Here is a 16,450-nt window from a genome sequence, read left to right as displayed (position 1 = left end):
GTCCAAAAACCCCCCAGCAACAGCATTTACCATTAAGAGTGCATGGATTCCATTCAACTGGGACCTAGAACGATGGCAGCAAACTCAATGGTCAGGCACCAACACTGGCTAAAACCCTGGAGAGAAGCTAATTATTTAAACCAAGTTCACCATGCCTCAGCTTCTCACAGGAAGTTTGTTCAGGAGAAAACCTATATCAGATGGTGGCTAACAATACAGAGGAGCCAGCATGTTCAGTATCCTTGCTAGCAGTACCTCTTTTAAATGTAGATGCTCCTTTCATTTTTATCTGCAACAAAAGATACCAGAGGAGATAGTCATCTTATCTCAAAGGCAACCCTGGGTTCTATACATAGGGAAGCCCAGACCTTGTAATAGGACTAATCCCTCCTTCCAGTCCAAATCCTCACCATTCCTGTCTCCAAAGACCAAAAATAGGCATTGGTGGCAGACTCTTTTGAAGTATTTGTAGTCAATTGACTGCTGGGATTTGGTACTAGAGATAGCACAGCATGGTTGTTTTCTGTAGGCTCCTCCACATTGCTTTCTCATATACTCCCAACCTTGAGAGACGCTGAGAAACATCACACCATTTGAAAGCTGGCTCTTGAGGATATCCTGGCATGCCAAAGAAAGAGCACGTCCAAATACAATCAGAGAACACAACAGTAGCATATATAAGCAGACACAGGAGAACAAAAACTCAAGTCTATACTGGATAGAAATACTGATCATTTGGCTTCCATCTGGGTGATCCACATAAATGAGACAGCGTACACAAAACCAGACTTGCTAAGCCACTGGCAGGTGGACAGCTATGAATGGTCTCTGAACATGTACATTCTCTCACTGGTGCACAGGTGGACCCATTTGCATCTAGTTTAAGTTCTACACTTTGAAATTTAAATTTCTTCCTCCACTTGCTTTTAAATTACCCATAAACCTCTATATCAAATATATCTGGTAAAGAATCCCAACCCATTTTTGGGGGTGGGTAGGAATAAATCTTTATTGTAATATAGCTCATTTTTAGAATAAGCTTTTCCTCCCTCAGATTGTTGGCTCTTTGAAGGCATTTGTTATTAGAGAAGTTTCTTACAGCTGTCACCTGTATTGCTGAGGCCAGGCTCATCAAACAGAGGAGTTGATTTTTTTGTAAAATTTTAATGAATAAATAGCATTCCCACTCATCAAATGTCTAATTCCTGAGGTTAATGAATAGTGGTAGTGATAATTATACCTGTCTATAATTATAGGAAGCTGCTACTTCATAAATATTGAATTGTGCTGTTATCTACATACAGTATGTGCCTGTTTTATTTCCAAAAAATTTTTCTCATCAGGGTAATGATGTATCCCTAATATGCCACCAAATGGCTATAGGACGAGAGCCTTAGCACGCCTGATAGAACCAGTGAGTATTTTGTAAGTTTTTCCTGCGTATGAAGCCAATAGCTGGGGCTCTACCCATGGGTGGCGCGTGAATCGCCAGCTGGGGGAGGCTAGCTCCAGCCCCACCCCTTTGGCCCTGCCAGAGCCCAGAGTCTCCCCTTCTACCCATTCCCCCGCCGGAGCCCAGAGTCCTGCCCCCCCGCCTCCGCTGGAGCCCAGAGGCCTCCCCCCACAGTGGCCACCGTCCCAGTCTCGTGGCTAGCCTCCCAGCCCCAAAGGAGCGCCAGGAAGGCGGGAAGTGGCCCCAGCCTGCCCAGCCCCAGAGCACTGGGTAGACAGGCGGCGGGTGGCCCCAGCACCGGAGCATGGGAGGTGCGTGGCCCCAACTCCTGGCCCCCAACCTCTGGAGTGTTGGGAAGGCAGGCAGCGCGTGGCTCCAACCCCAGCCGGAGCACTGGAGGGCTGGAGCTGGAGGACTGGTGCCACATGCAGGGAGCAGTCATGGTGGGGGCGGGGTCATGCCTGGCTGTTTGGGAAGGCAGAGCCTCCCCCAGTATGTGACCCGATGCCCATAGCTCTACCATTAAACAGTGTCCTGTGTGGCCCTATGTCCATGCCTGGTTTTATTTTACCCAAGGCTGTACTGTCAATAAATCACTGCATTTAGGCCTTTATGTTACCTTGGAATTTGATATTCCTGCATGTACCCCAGAACTTGACAGTACTGCAGTCAGCCATTTTGTATGTTCAGCCATTGCCAGGTAAAAACCAAATATCACTTAATCTTAGGTCTTTGTGAGACAAGGTCAGACAGCTGCATACTTGCAGTTTGTTAATCAGAATAGGTGGATGGGACAGAAAATTATGTAAGAGAGTGAGTGAACAGCGACCTGGGTATTAGGTGCCCCTAATATATTGTTGTTTTGGCTAGAAATACTGGAAATGATTTGAGATAATGGGTAGTTTGTTGAAATTAGGAGAATTGGTGACCCAGCAGAGGTGGTTATGCTGATCCACTATGAGTCACTATAGGTTATGTGGTTTGTGGTTATATGAACCTATTGCACCATCTACGGCCAGAGCAGGCGAGCAGAGTGGCAGCGGAAGCAGTGGTTCGATGACGACGGTTAGCAGTCCTACTGCACCGTTTGCTGAAAGCAGTATGGCGCCCGCACGGAAAAAAGGCACGAAACAATTGTCTGCCATTGCTTTCACAGAGGGAGGGGCAACTGATGACATGTACCCCAAACCACCCGCGACAATGTTTTTGGCCCAGCAGGCATTGGGAGCTCAACCCAGAATTCCAATGGGCAGCAGAGACTGCGGGAACTGTGGGATAGCTACCCACAGTGCAATGCTTCAAAAGTCGACGCTAGCCTAGGTACTGTGGACACACTCTGGTGAGTTAATGCGCTTAGCGGACACACACACAATCGACTGTATAAAATTGCTTCCTAAAAAAATCGACTTCTATAAATTCGAACTAATTTCATAGTGTAGATATATCCTTTGAGTTAGCTATAAAAGATTAGGTAACAGTAAATACCTTGCATCCGATGAAGTGGGCTACACGAAAGCTTATGCTCAAATAAATTTGTTAGTCTCTAAGGTGCCACAAGTACTCCTGTTCTTTTTAGTAAATACCTTGGAGTAGTCCGAGAGAGCTTTTCTTAGGACAAGGAGCTGACATCTAAACTCCCCATCAGCTGGATGGAAAATGTCCCTTGAAGCCCAACTGGCGATCATTTGAAACCATCTCGGACTGTAGGTAACTATAGCATGCTTACTTATATCAATCATTTATCAGACAGAAGCACTGTGTTCCCTGACACCATCTCGAGGGAAACAGTTAAGTTACCACTACTTTGGGTTCTGAAAAACCCCGGATAACACTTAACCATGCTTGCACCTAGATCTAACACTTATAGGAATAACATTACAGCATAACAAGGGACATGGCATTGTATCAGTAAATTACATATATGATAGCAAAATAAGCACCCATTCTATGGGTAAGTCAGTAAGCTTTTTCTTCTATAGAGTTTGGATCTTAGTCTAGAGAAAACCTGGACAGATGGTTAGTACTAGGGCTGTCGATTAATCACAGTTTTAATCGCACTGTTAAACAATAGAATACCAATTGAAATTTATTAAATATTTTGGATGTTTATCTATATTTTCAAATATATTTATTTCAATTACAACACAGAATACAGAGTATACAGTGCTCACTTTATATTATTTTTTATTACAAATATTTGCACTGTAAAAATGATAAACAAAAGAAACACTATTCCAATTCACCTCATACAAGTACTGTACTCTTTATTGTGAAAATACAATTCACCTAATTCAAGTACTGTACTCTTTATCATGAAAGTGCAACTTACAAATTTAGATTTTTTCTTGTTACAGAACATTTAAATAAATGGTATTCTATTATTGTTCAACAGTGTGATTAATCGCCATTAATTTCTTTAATCGTTTGACAGTCCTGTTAGTACGTTTCTTCTATCTACAAAAAGAAGTGACTGACGGGGATCAGAGCCATCACTAAAGAATGCAGGAGGCGCCGCAGGGGTGAGTCGACCCGATTACAGTCTCCTAAACCTTGGTGCTACAGAACCAGTTCCCAATCAGCACTGAGGGAAGAAGTTTCTACTCCAAATACTTCCTGATGCCAAAAAGAACAGAGTTCACTCAACAGGTATGTAAAGGCACAAGGGTTCAAGATGGTTATATTAGCAGCAATAATTCCATCTTTGGACCAGGAAGACTGGTTCTCGGCCCTCAACCAACAAGATGCTTATTTTCATATCATGATCCAACTAGCCACAGGAGACTTATGAAATTCACCCTGGGTCAAGACCATTTTCAACAGAAGATACTTTCTTTCAGCCTATCATCTGCACCCAGAGTGTTCTCAAAAATCCTATCTGTGGTATGAACACATCTTCACAAACTAGGAATTATGATACATCCATATCTAGACAATTGCCAGCTCAAGGCGCGATCCTTCAACGATGCCCTATTTGCCACACAAAAGGCTATAGATGTATTAATGCAGCTGGGACTACAACTTGTGACTTCAGCCTGTCATTGAGGGCTTGGTTCAGTGCTCAGTTATGATAGTGGGACAGACCCCAAAGCTGGCAGTATTGCCTTAGAGAGCCTATGTTATGAAGAAAGTGTAACTCATTTTGCAACAATAAGTTGTATTTTGAAAAAATGAAATGATTATATTGTAGTGCCTTAGCCAACACTACCAAAATGACAATAAAGTCAACATGATAAAAGGGATCAATCTGGGCTAGTTGTGTCTGCGTAGCAGGAGAGTTTCAGAAATATGTTCAAAGAGGAATGAAAACTAAAATACTGTGAGATGTTTTTATTTTCCAATATCTCTTGTTAACAAGATACATTTAGTAAATTAACAGCACATATTTTAGTCTCTCCAAAAAATTTTTGCTAAAGGTCTCACAATAGCCATTTATTTGAACATATTTAAAGAAAATAGCTCTCTACAAGCTGTGCAATTATGTAGTATATAATACCTAATTACCCTCAACAGTGACATGGTTATATGTGGCATGGAAGTGACCAAGATAATACGTTGTTCAGACAGACTAAGAGGGAGTGCTGCTCTGCTATATCATGCTTCTTAAACATGTCTCCTTGTTCATTGACATGAGTTACTCTGCACTACAATCCCAATGGCCTCATTGACAGCGAATGCAATATGAGCTGATGAGGACATATGTAGGATATCAAGCAGCTTGTGTTGCAACTCCTTCATTTCTTCTAGGGAGATCTGAAGTGTCAAGGGAATCAACGGTACCTGTAGTCTTCTGTGGTCCAATGAGTGGCCAGAAGATGGTGCTCTAGTCTTTTGTGTAGTGGAGATGCTCAGTACCAAGACTCTCCTTGTCTCTGGCGGTGCCATTTTAGAGGAGCTACTGCACTCTCTACTGCTCATTTCCTCTGACAGTACCGACCTCCCTGAACCTGTGCCCTTCAGGTCTTTAGGCTTACTGATGGTACCAGTATCTGAGAAGCCTATAGTTTAATGGGGACCCAGTCGCAGTTCATTCAGTACCGAGTTGAATAATTGTGCTGGGGATCTCTTTTTCCTGGTCAATTATTTAGTCTGGGGACTTGTAGCCTTCTTTTCTGAGAGAATTCACCTCTTTGAAGCCACCTGAGTGTCATGTCCCGAGGATTTTGATGGTTGTGTCACAGACTGTTGTTCCGGAGGGGTCCCAAGTTGGAGTCTGGTCTAAGTGAACTTTCCATCATAGAATATCAGGGTTGAAAGGGACCTTAGGAGGTCATCTAGTCCAACCCCTTGCTCAAAGAAGGACCAATACCCAGACAGATTTTTACCCCACTTCCCTAAATGGCCCCTTCAAGGATTGAACTCACAACCCTGGGTTTAGCAGGCCAATGCTCAAACCACTGAGCTTCATGAGGAGTCTGAGCTTCAATTCACAGTTTTTTCTTGCTCTTGATTTTAATTGCAGGAAGGAAGTACACTTCTTTAGTATGTGAGACCCTCCGAGACAGTGAATGCAGCATGAATGGCTGTCGCTGACCGGAACAACTTCTCTGCAGGAAAGACGGCATTTAAATCCAGGGGAGCTAGGCATGCCCCTTTTTGGGTTTTGCTTCCCAAAGGGAAAGAGATGACGAAAATCAACTAAGGACAAGGAGATAACTGTTTTCGAACACTGCTTCTACCCTTTTTTTTAAGGAAAAAAAGAAAGGGAAAGGAGATAGTATTAATTTAACTAACAGAAACTCTACTAGCTATAGTATCAACTGGCAATAAAGTTCAGAAATAAATTGTCACTTGGACTCTGGTAATGTGCCATCGAAGGGCGAAGGGCAGCAGTCGACTCACCGTAGTGAAGACACCACAGTAAGTTGATCTAAGTTCGTCGACTTCAGCTACGTTATTCACATAGCTGAAGTTGCATAATTTAGATCAATTCCCCTCCCTCCAGTGTAGACCAGGCCTTAGTGATGTAGAAGAATGTGCAGTCACTCATAGGGGGAGGTGGAACCTCAGTGGAACCATAACAGGAAATAATATATCCAGAGATCCATTTAAAAAGGTGACGATAGAGGCTCCCTTAGACCTACCTGCAATAAAAACAAAGAGACTAAGGATCTTCCTGAATGGCCTAGCTCTGTCCAAGTAAAAGGCTAATGCCCTCTTAACATCAAGCATATGGAAAGCAGAGTCATGTGTAAACAGATGCTGCTTATGAAAGAAAACTGAAAGGTAAATAGTTTGGTTAATATGAAACTCAGAAGAAATTTTAGGTAAAAATTTTGAATGGGCTCATGATGACACCTTCTCCTTGGAGAACCCAGTAAATGGAGGGCCTTCCATTAGAGCCCTCCTCTCCGCAACCCTGTGAGCAGAAGCAATGGTTATCTTCATAGACAGATGTAGAAACGAGCACATAGCTTGTGGCTTAAAGGGCTGTTTCATGAGCTGGTTAAGAACAAGGTTGAGATCCCAAAGTGGTGTAGGGGCTCTAATCAGCAGAAGAAGATTCATAACGTCTTTCAGGAATGTAATTGTGGTTGAACGAGGAAATATCAAGACAACTGACTCCAGGAAGCTTGTCTCATTACTACTGTGGTGGAAATAGACCTGGCTGCAGTGTCTGCTGCATAAAGTGACACCTGCAGGAATGTCTTTCCCAAGAGCTTACCTTCCTTTATTATGGTGTTAAATTGTTTTAGGTGTTCCTGTGGCAAATGGTCAATAAAAGCATTAAACTTCTCATAGTTCAAGCTGTCATATTTTGACGTCAGTGCCTGGTGATTAGCTATCCTAAACTGTAATGTTGCTGAGGAGTAGCTTTTATGACCAAAACGGTCCAGATGTTTCTAGTCCTTATTATATAGGCTGGCTTTTTAGGAATGTTGCCTGTCCCTTTCATTGACTGCATCATGACCAGAGAATTTGACGCTGGTCAAGAAAACAAAAATTCAGAATTCCTGGACGGGACATAGTATTTTCTATCAGCCCACTTGCATGTATGAGAAGCCACTACTGGAGTTTACCAGATGGCTCAAGAAAGGCTCAAGAAAGGCTTCATTAATTGTCAGTGCCACCAATGATGAAGCAGAAGTGTGCAGTATGTCCAGGAGCTTGCAATGGGAATCCTGGATTTCTTCCAAGGGAATTTGCAAGGTCTTTGCAACCTGCTTCATCAGGTCCTGGAATTGCCAAAAGTTATCAGCTAATGGTAGTGGTGGGATTATTGCCTCGTCGGGTGATGACCAAGACATATTTGTAAGAAGGGAAACCTCCCTGTCTATTATTGCCTCTTGCTCCTCAAAGGTCTTCTCTGCTGACTGAGATCAGAGGAGAGGGATGGAGGGTACCAGGGAATGAGGCCTTCTTTGTTCCTTATGGGACTAAATCGTAGTCTTTAAAAATAGCTGGCAGTACATTGTCATGGATCCCAATAAGGCCACTAAGGAGGACCATAAGGGGGAGGTATGCGTTGGTCATCCCAAGTGTTAATAGGCAGGGATTCAGTATTCTGCCTTTCTTGCATGTGCATCGGGGAATAACACCTCCTGGAGTAAATTGGAGAGCCCTGAATGGAAAGTTCTGAGTTGGGATGCTCCTCCACATATTGTACAGGAGGTGACAACCCCTCTTCATGGATAGTAGAAATTGGGGAAGAGGTAAGTCTCACAAAAACATAAGCAGTTGATGACCCAGCAGACCTTGGTACCAAGAGGTGTCCAGAGGTCGCAAGGAGGGGAGACTCAGACTCATTTGGGATCATAAGGTCTTTCAGATATATGAGAACTCCTGAGGTACCAGCAGTACAAAAGAACTGGTCCAAGCACCAATGATGTTTCCAATGCCTTTGTCCAAGGCACTGGTGTCAATACTGAGGGGTTCATGGATTCCACTGAAGTCGCCCCCTTGGTAACAGTAGTGTTTGGTACCGAGCCCTTTATGGCTAAGGTAAAAAGTACATAATTACCACCAATATATTCATGTTACGTTAATAATAGCACATAATGAATTTTGGTTCAGTACTTACAACAGAGCACTGGGATCTAGAAAACTTTGTACTGGATTTTTAAATGCGTTCACCATTAGCCTCGCTCTAGTTCCCATTGAAGTCAATGGTAAAACTTCCATTGACCTCAACAGGAATAGAGTTAGACCAATGCTGAACCCTTCTGAAAATCTCATTCTTCGGTATGTCTACACTGCAACTGGAGGTGTAATTTTCTGCTTGGGTACATGTATAGGTGCTAGCTTAACTTTGTTTTCTGGGGCTGCAACTGACTTGCTGTGTGGCCTTGGGTAACTCACTCTCTCTGCACTTTACTGTACCCGTCTCTAAAGTGAGTATCATAATACATTCCAGGGCATCTGGTATAGACACATGCTCATTAGATGTAAATCTTCACAAAAATTATTTAAAAGATTTACATTTTTTCCTAAATAAACCTTACACATTATTATATACTAAAACCTGTAGATACGTTGTCTGGGAAATGGTCCTTGAAGCTCTTTGCAGATAGCCACAAATAAAATGCACAAGAGAGAATTCTAACAGCTCTGCAGCTGTGTACTATTACCACTCCAGTTTCCATAGAAACAGACATTGGCTCAGCAAAAAAAAGGTAACTGAAAGTTTTAAAACAGTGATTATTTTAAATCGCCCTTTTTCATGGAAATGGTGGCTAGTAGCGGAATTTTTAGAACTCTTTTAAATTTCAGCTGTAACTGCAGGAACAGCACCTCCAGACACAAAGATGCTAAACTTTACAATACATTAATTCTGAATCAAACATTTTTCTTCTTAAGGCTAATGACAACTCATTTGAGGGAAGACAAAATGTTGGTAAAGTATTTTCAGCAAAAATGATTGTTTTCTGGGACTGATTTTTTTTTAACTCATTTTTTTTAATTAGATATTTTTCAGTGAAAAATTCATAGAAGATTTTTAGCTATTAGGACAACCATAAAAAGATGCTTTGAAAATATGTTCACTATTTTTATGTTCCTGATGTTACACTGTAAGATTAAGGTACTGTGTTAAACTGCTGGAGTGCTTTATTAAAACTTTTTTGTCAGGACCAAACACATTTGCATAAGCCCCACTCCTATTAAGACCAAACTCTAGTGACTGACAGCTGCTCACTAGAGCTGTGTCCCTCTGACTTCTTCAGTAAAGTTCCAACCCTAAAAGGGATAGGGTGTTGGAAAACATAGCCCAGGCCATAGACCATGCTGACAACATTTATGCATGCACTTAACTTTACTCATGCAAGTTTTCCAATTGACTTCTATGAATCTACTTACGTAAGTAAAGTTACTCTCAAGATCCTTTGCAGGATCAAGGCCTGTGTTTCAAACACGGTTGCTTAGTTGACAGTGGTCATAAGTCATATGATATTGAATCTGGTTTGCTGATTGGATAAGCCTGTTCCATATGGCCAGAATGCTCAACTGAAGTAATTTTGACTCATTTTCTCAGAGGGAATAGCAGCATCACAGAGTAGCACTGTATGTTAATTTCTGCTGCAGTAGGGAGAGCTATTTTTTGCCCACTATGAAGACTACTGAAGGTTTCAAAAGAACAATAGCCCTGCCCAGTCGTCCCCTGAAGACACCAAGTGGTCCATCCACAAAAGATGTGTGGGAGTGAAAGGCAGCAGATCAATGGTCCTTTGCAAGAAAATAACAAGTTAGTTGTGAAGGGAGGACTGTGTGGAGCCTCCATAGAGTTGGATAAGCATTCAAATGTGAACTTTGATGGTTCCCTGTCACCAGGGCTATATGGAGTTTGACTATGTAGGAGCTGGTTTACAACCTGGTTTTACATGTATAAAAGTTTGGCTACAAAGCCTAAGGTTCACTCTGTGAACTTCTCACAACAAATCTCTTTACTGAAAAGCTACTTTCTGTTAGTAAAGATTTCACACTGTGTTTGAACAGAATACTGGAAAAAACAGACTTAGTTGAATATTGCCAGATATTTTCTCCCCACAAGAGGATAGATGTCCTCCTATCTGTTTAGAAGTACATTGTTGTTCTTGTTTCCTTTCCCTTTCACTTGTCTGAGGAATGTTTAAAATCACCTAACAAACTATACAAATAAAATTTATCACAGGGCATGTACATAGTACACAACATCAAAATAATAACTATCTACACAAGTAGCAAATTTTTTTGAAGATTATTTGTTAAAGGTATAATGTCTCATTGACACATATGCATAACTCTACTTAATTATATTGACTTGTCAATGGGAGGGAAAGAGAGACAGGGGCCTGTGAGAAGATGGAGGAAAGGAGTCAAGGGCAAATCAGTAGTCTTGTAGGAGGCTAATAGAGAGAAGGAGCAGAAGTGGAACTGGGGAGAGAATGTGGGATCACTCTTTCACTGGATCCAAACCTGAAAATAAAACCTTTCAGACGTGGTTCAGTTCTAGGGGTAAGGACTGCTCAGGCTGGGTCTTTGCCACACCACCTGAAACTGGCTGGCCTCATCCTTCACTAGTGCCAGTTAACCCATGTAATTAGTGAGCATCCTCACAAGGAAAGGAAATCAGAGAAAAGAGAGGATGTAATAAATAGCTATGGGAGATGGAGATGGAGAGGAAAAGGCAAGAGAAACAGAAGCAGATGCTTAGCTGGTATAAATTATCATAGCTCAAATGTAGTTTATGTATTTATGACAATTAACACCACCTGAATTTAACCAGGAGCATATAAAGGAGAATAAAAAGAAAAGATGAGTAAAGAGGAGGAGCGATAAAAGAAATAGGAAAGTGAAGAATCTACAGGATGTGCTACAGAAACTGACCCAGTAAAGAGCTCTAAATTCCCAGGCCTTGCTTGTAGCTCACAGTTATTTTTATAGTACACATATCATGTCTCTCTTCTTCTCTATGATCTATTATATATGTCAACTGATTAAAAATGTGCTTGGTAGAGTTTAAAATGGAATAAGACATGAATGTGGAAGGGAATCACTGATACATTACCAGTTGCTCAACATTATAGAACTGTTGTTACAGATAGCCAGGGGATACCAAGAAGCACATGAAGGTCATTTATCTAAAATGGAATCCTAGATTTGTAAATACCAAGTGGTATACTGATTAGGGGATTAACCATCCACCATACAGGAGTTTTTGAGTTGCATAATATAAAAAGCTATGAGAGGAAAAACAAAAGCCAATCAGGAGGTGATACCTTCCTACAAAATGTGTTTCTTATGAATGTAGTAATAGCGATGATCAGTGACATGTGAGTCAGGGGTAGGCAACCTATGGCACACGTGCCAAAGGTGGCACACGAGCTGATTTTCAGTGGCACTCACAATGCCTGGGTCCTGGACACCTGTCGGGGGGCTCTGCATTTTAATTTAATTTTAAATGAAGCTTCTTTAACATTTAAAAAACCTTATTTACTTTACATACAACAATAGTTTAGTTATGTATTCTAGACTTCTAGAAAGAGACCTTCTAATAATGTTAAAATGTATTACTGGCATGCGAAACCTTGAATTAGAGTGAATAAATGAAGACTTGGCACACCACTTCTGAAAGGTTGCCGACCCCTGATGTAAGCCAAGCATGGTGGGTTTCCACTACCATCTAAAATGAAATTTATGGAATGTATTGCATTTACTCTATTCCAGTGCCTGGATAGTAATACCCAAAGAACAAGAATCAGTTTAATACATCGTATAAGACCTATTCAATACAGTATTATTTCCAGTGTTGATTCTACACACAGTGCTACTTATTTTGGATCAGAATTAAAATTACAAGCTATATGAGACAAAAAAAATCCTGTTGAATTTAGCATACAGTTTGAAGATAAAATCATATCCAGTGTAAAAGTGTGTGTGTGTATATATATAGTCAGTATTATGTTCAGTGTAAAAAAGAGTGAAGCTACAGTATATGCTGTCAAATGTTTATGTGCTATCAAGAACAACCCACTCTGATGTCAGAGACCAAGAATTATCATGGATGATGAAGCTTAAAAATGTAACTTGAACTTTAAATATGAACACTTTCACATTGCTTCTACAACAACTGATTCTGGTTGGAACTAGAAGTGCCAAAACCAAACCACACTTTGGGAAATAATCTCAGTATGTGCATAGACAGGGATATGCCTAAAGCATTAAATGTTGGTATTTTCATGCACAAATCTCTGAAGCATATTGTAGGCACCCTATGCCTGAGACTTTAGTTAATCACTTTGTGTGGTGCTCCATATGCTGTAATACTCTCTGAGAAGCTGGATGACCATTACCTATGTAGTCCTTTTGATTATAATTTACCACATCACATTCCACTTGTGCTGAACTGTTCGTTCATATGGTGTTTTTCTATTTATAGCTCCCTTGGTCTTTTGGTTGCATCACATGACAGGGAGTTAGGCTATTTGGATACTGTTCCTCACTATTAGACTTTTCTGGTCCAAGTCACGTATGGAAGTCCAAGCACTTTAGAACAACAATCTTGCAGCCTGCTTCATGACCATTAACTTCAGTGGGCTTTGGATTTGGCCTTTTGTCAAAATGGTGTTCTAAGAAAATCACTGTTTTATATAGTATCATTTTCAAACACACTATACATTCAAGAACATTATTTTAAGATTCTGCACAAGTACAAATCAATTTAGATGGCAGATTGGCAAAGTCGCAGGCCTAGAAGAATAAAATATTAAACAACTGATATCATGGGGTGCACGGGTTATTGCTTGCTTGCCTAAATAAACAATTTCAATGCCCAGTAAACGCCTAATGCATAAAATGGAATTATCTTCCAACCAGGGCCAGTATAATCAAAACTGAAGCTCTGTGCAAATCCATTCAGTTGATCCGTTTCTGTACTTACAGTGAAAATTGCTATTGTCACATTCTGTTATGTTATGATATTTTATTCTGAATCAGAGATGATAGAAGTCAGTACTGTCTCCAAAATACAGTTATATGAAATTCAGCATTTGTGTTTAATGGAATTTTTTGTGACAATGTTTATTTTGTGTAATGCAAGCAGAATTTCCCACCCACCCAAATTTTGCTTTGTGAAACTTCTGCAAAATGGCTGTTTTCACAGTCAAAACAATTGGAAATAAGTTTTCTGCATATTCTCAAGGCAAATCTGTCATGAGGATGAAAATGAACAGAGGGCCATCGAGCAGGTAACTTGGATTCTTTTTCCTATACAATTATGAATATATAGGCAAGGTATGACTTGGATGCACAATTAGAAAAAAAAGTTAAGAGACTGCAGCTGGTGACCTCATCAGCTCTGAATTGAAAGATATGGCAAAATTGTTTTAGAGGAAGTTCCCTAAATTCCATGTAGGGACTGTGTAGGATCAGGCACTGAAACTGACCTGCCAAAAACAACATTAAAAGTAGTTTTAAAACCACATAAAAATTACCAAAGTGGCTACAGGATCAAATTGTATATGGCAAATATGAATGGTTATAAGACAATACTATTCTGGTTTTACAGCTTATATTTAATATTAAATGTGGCTAATTTTTTTTTTTTTGACAGTCACTGTTTTTGTATTGAAATACATTTAGTCTCTCTTAGGGCAGGTCTACACTACAGGAAATCAAGGCTCTGAGATTGATCCACCGACAGTCAATTTAGCGGGTCTAGTAAAGACACGCCAATTCGACTGCAGATCGCTCTCCGGTCGACCCCTGTACTCTACCCCCTACGAGAAAAGTAAGGAAAGTCAACGGGAGATTTTCTACCGTCGACCCATCATGGTGTAGACCCCGTGGTAACTCGACCTAAGGTACATAGACTCCAGCTATGTTATTCACATAGCTGGAGTTGCATAGCGTAGGTTGACTTACCACGGTAGTGTAGACATAGCCTAAGATAGTAGTGGATAATTGACAGACATAGCCTTTGAGCTGTAATCTAAGTGAACTGAAAAAGACTGCACTCCTGAGCTAGCTTTTAAAATGTTGGCAAAGGATCCTCTCCAAGAATAATCACATACACTTAAGAATTGTACAACACAGGTGTGGACAAGCAGTATGTGCTGGAACAGAGCTGGGGTTATTGTTAAAATATGGGAAGATCAAACAGTCAGTCAAGACAGAAGAGCTGAGCAATGAAAGGATTGTTTATTTGATTCTTGTTTTTAAAATGACTTCCTTCAGCAATAAAACTAGTATTCGACTCCAGCAATAATTAGGCCCAGTGTCCCAATTCTATCTTAAGGGGGGAAGGGTGGTTGTTGGATTTTTTTTTTTTTTAATGAAAGCAATTTTTGCTTTCCAAAAAGGTAATCAGTTAATGTAGTGGGCATTTTAGCTACTAATTGGGTACATCTTCAAAGTACTGAATCATTGATTTTCCTCTCTTCTCGGCACAAACTGTTTTGAGTTGCAGAAAGCCCCTTGCTTTGGAAGCATATTGTAGCGGGGTGGTCTCCCGCTCCTGGCCTGAAAGGGTTAAAAGCCAGCCCTTGGAGAAGGCTTGGGCTGGGAGCCTTAGGCTGGGCTGATTGGGGAGGCAGCCTCAGCTGTGGCAATGCCCCAATCAGGGTCCAGCTGTCCCTATAAAAGCCAGTGAAGCCAGGAGTTGACAGTCTCCTCTCTAGCTGTGGAGGGAGATGGGCTTGGCTGCTGGGGAGCTAGATAAGGTAGCTAAGCTGGAGCAGGGCTGGGGGAGGCCCAGGGAGCTCTGGCCTGGAAACCCCCAGGCTGCAGCCTAGTATAAGGCCGAACAGATACTGGGGTTGCAGGGGACAGCCCAAAGCTAGGCAGAGGCAGCAGGTCCAAACCTCTCCTTGCCTGTGATGAGTGACTTATACTGCAGTCTGCCCCAGGGAGTGGGGGCTAGTTGGTGACTGGCAGTAGCCTACGACTGAGGTGAGGTGGGGATAGGGGGTGGGGGTTCCCTGGGGAGGGGAGGGGAGACCCAGTGAGATTGCAAGGTACTGCAAGGGGCAGCACCCTGGTCTGAAAGGGGCACCGGGGTCCAAGAGGGGCTCGGGACCCAGCAGAAAGCGGGACACCGGCCTGTAGAGGGCACTCCTGGGTCGAAGAGCTAATTCCCAGGATGACCAACAGGAGGTGCTGCAGGGGTGGGTCTCCCCCCGTTACACATATAAATGCTCTTCACAATTAAAGTTGGTTACAAGAATAGTCCAGTTAAAGAAAATAATATTGTGGCAGTAAAGATACTTGATGGACTTTCATAGCCTGGGGATTCCATGCTGCCACATGGCTCTCAGCTGTTTAAGAGCAGATGAGAAGGAAAAGTAAGACTGATTCAGGATAAACGTAAAAGAGACAGACTCCAATGAATAATGATTTTCTACTTCTCTAGTAGGTGATGAGGTGTGCTTAAAGGTGGGGATGGCTGCCAACCCTATAGATGACCAAATGTTTTCATATTAATCTTTACACTACAATCTCTGTGGTTCTTAGATGAGATGTTGTAAAGTTAATAATGGTTTCCAATTCCCACTTGCAATGACTACACATTTTCAAAATAATCTCTATGGATTTTAAGTGATTCCACCAATAAGATTAATAAGAGGGATCCAGAACGTTGCCAGGTAAGTTATATGAATGGGCTCATTTCTTTTTTCTTTTTCATCATTGACAAAGATCCTATATGGAGCCATTTATTTATTTATTTATTAAGCAAAGTCAGTGCACAGTGGATATTCTTAGGTTTGCTTGAATAAGTTGTTTGCTGAGCTGTTGATTTATCTACCTGTTTTCCTGAAAGTGCCAGGCATTTTAAATATTAAGGAAATTAAAAGAGCTGATATCTAAAATTTGCAAGTTTGCATCGGGGGTTGCCCAATTATTGAAAATCAAGTTGACATTATTGCAAAATCTGGAGGCACGGGACACTTGAAATAGTCTTATTCACTCAGAACAGAAAACAGTGATAACTCAGTAATACACCCGTTGTTGCTAAGGTGGGACAAACTAAATCAGAAAAAAAGAAATCAAACCAAAACTGCACTCATGAACTCAATCAAACCATTTTTC

General features: G+C 41.3%; 1 long non-coding RNA gene across 2 annotated transcripts in view; it reads right to left on the bottom strand.

The window, feature by feature from the left end:
* Positions 1 to 16,450, bottom strand: part of LOC120384737 — a 106,651-nt gene that overhangs the window by 56,242 nt on the left and 33,959 nt on the right. The window lies entirely within an intron of this gene.

The sequence above is a fragment of the Mauremys reevesii genome, linkage group 16 (assembly GCF_016161935.1).
Source record: "Mauremys reevesii isolate NIE-2019 linkage group 16, ASM1616193v1, whole genome shotgun sequence".
NCBI classification, from domain to species: Eukaryota; Metazoa; Chordata; order Testudines; family Geoemydidae; genus Mauremys; species Mauremys reevesii.
Note: the sequence above shows the minus strand (reverse complement) of the source record. Positions and strands in the feature narration are given on the sequence as shown.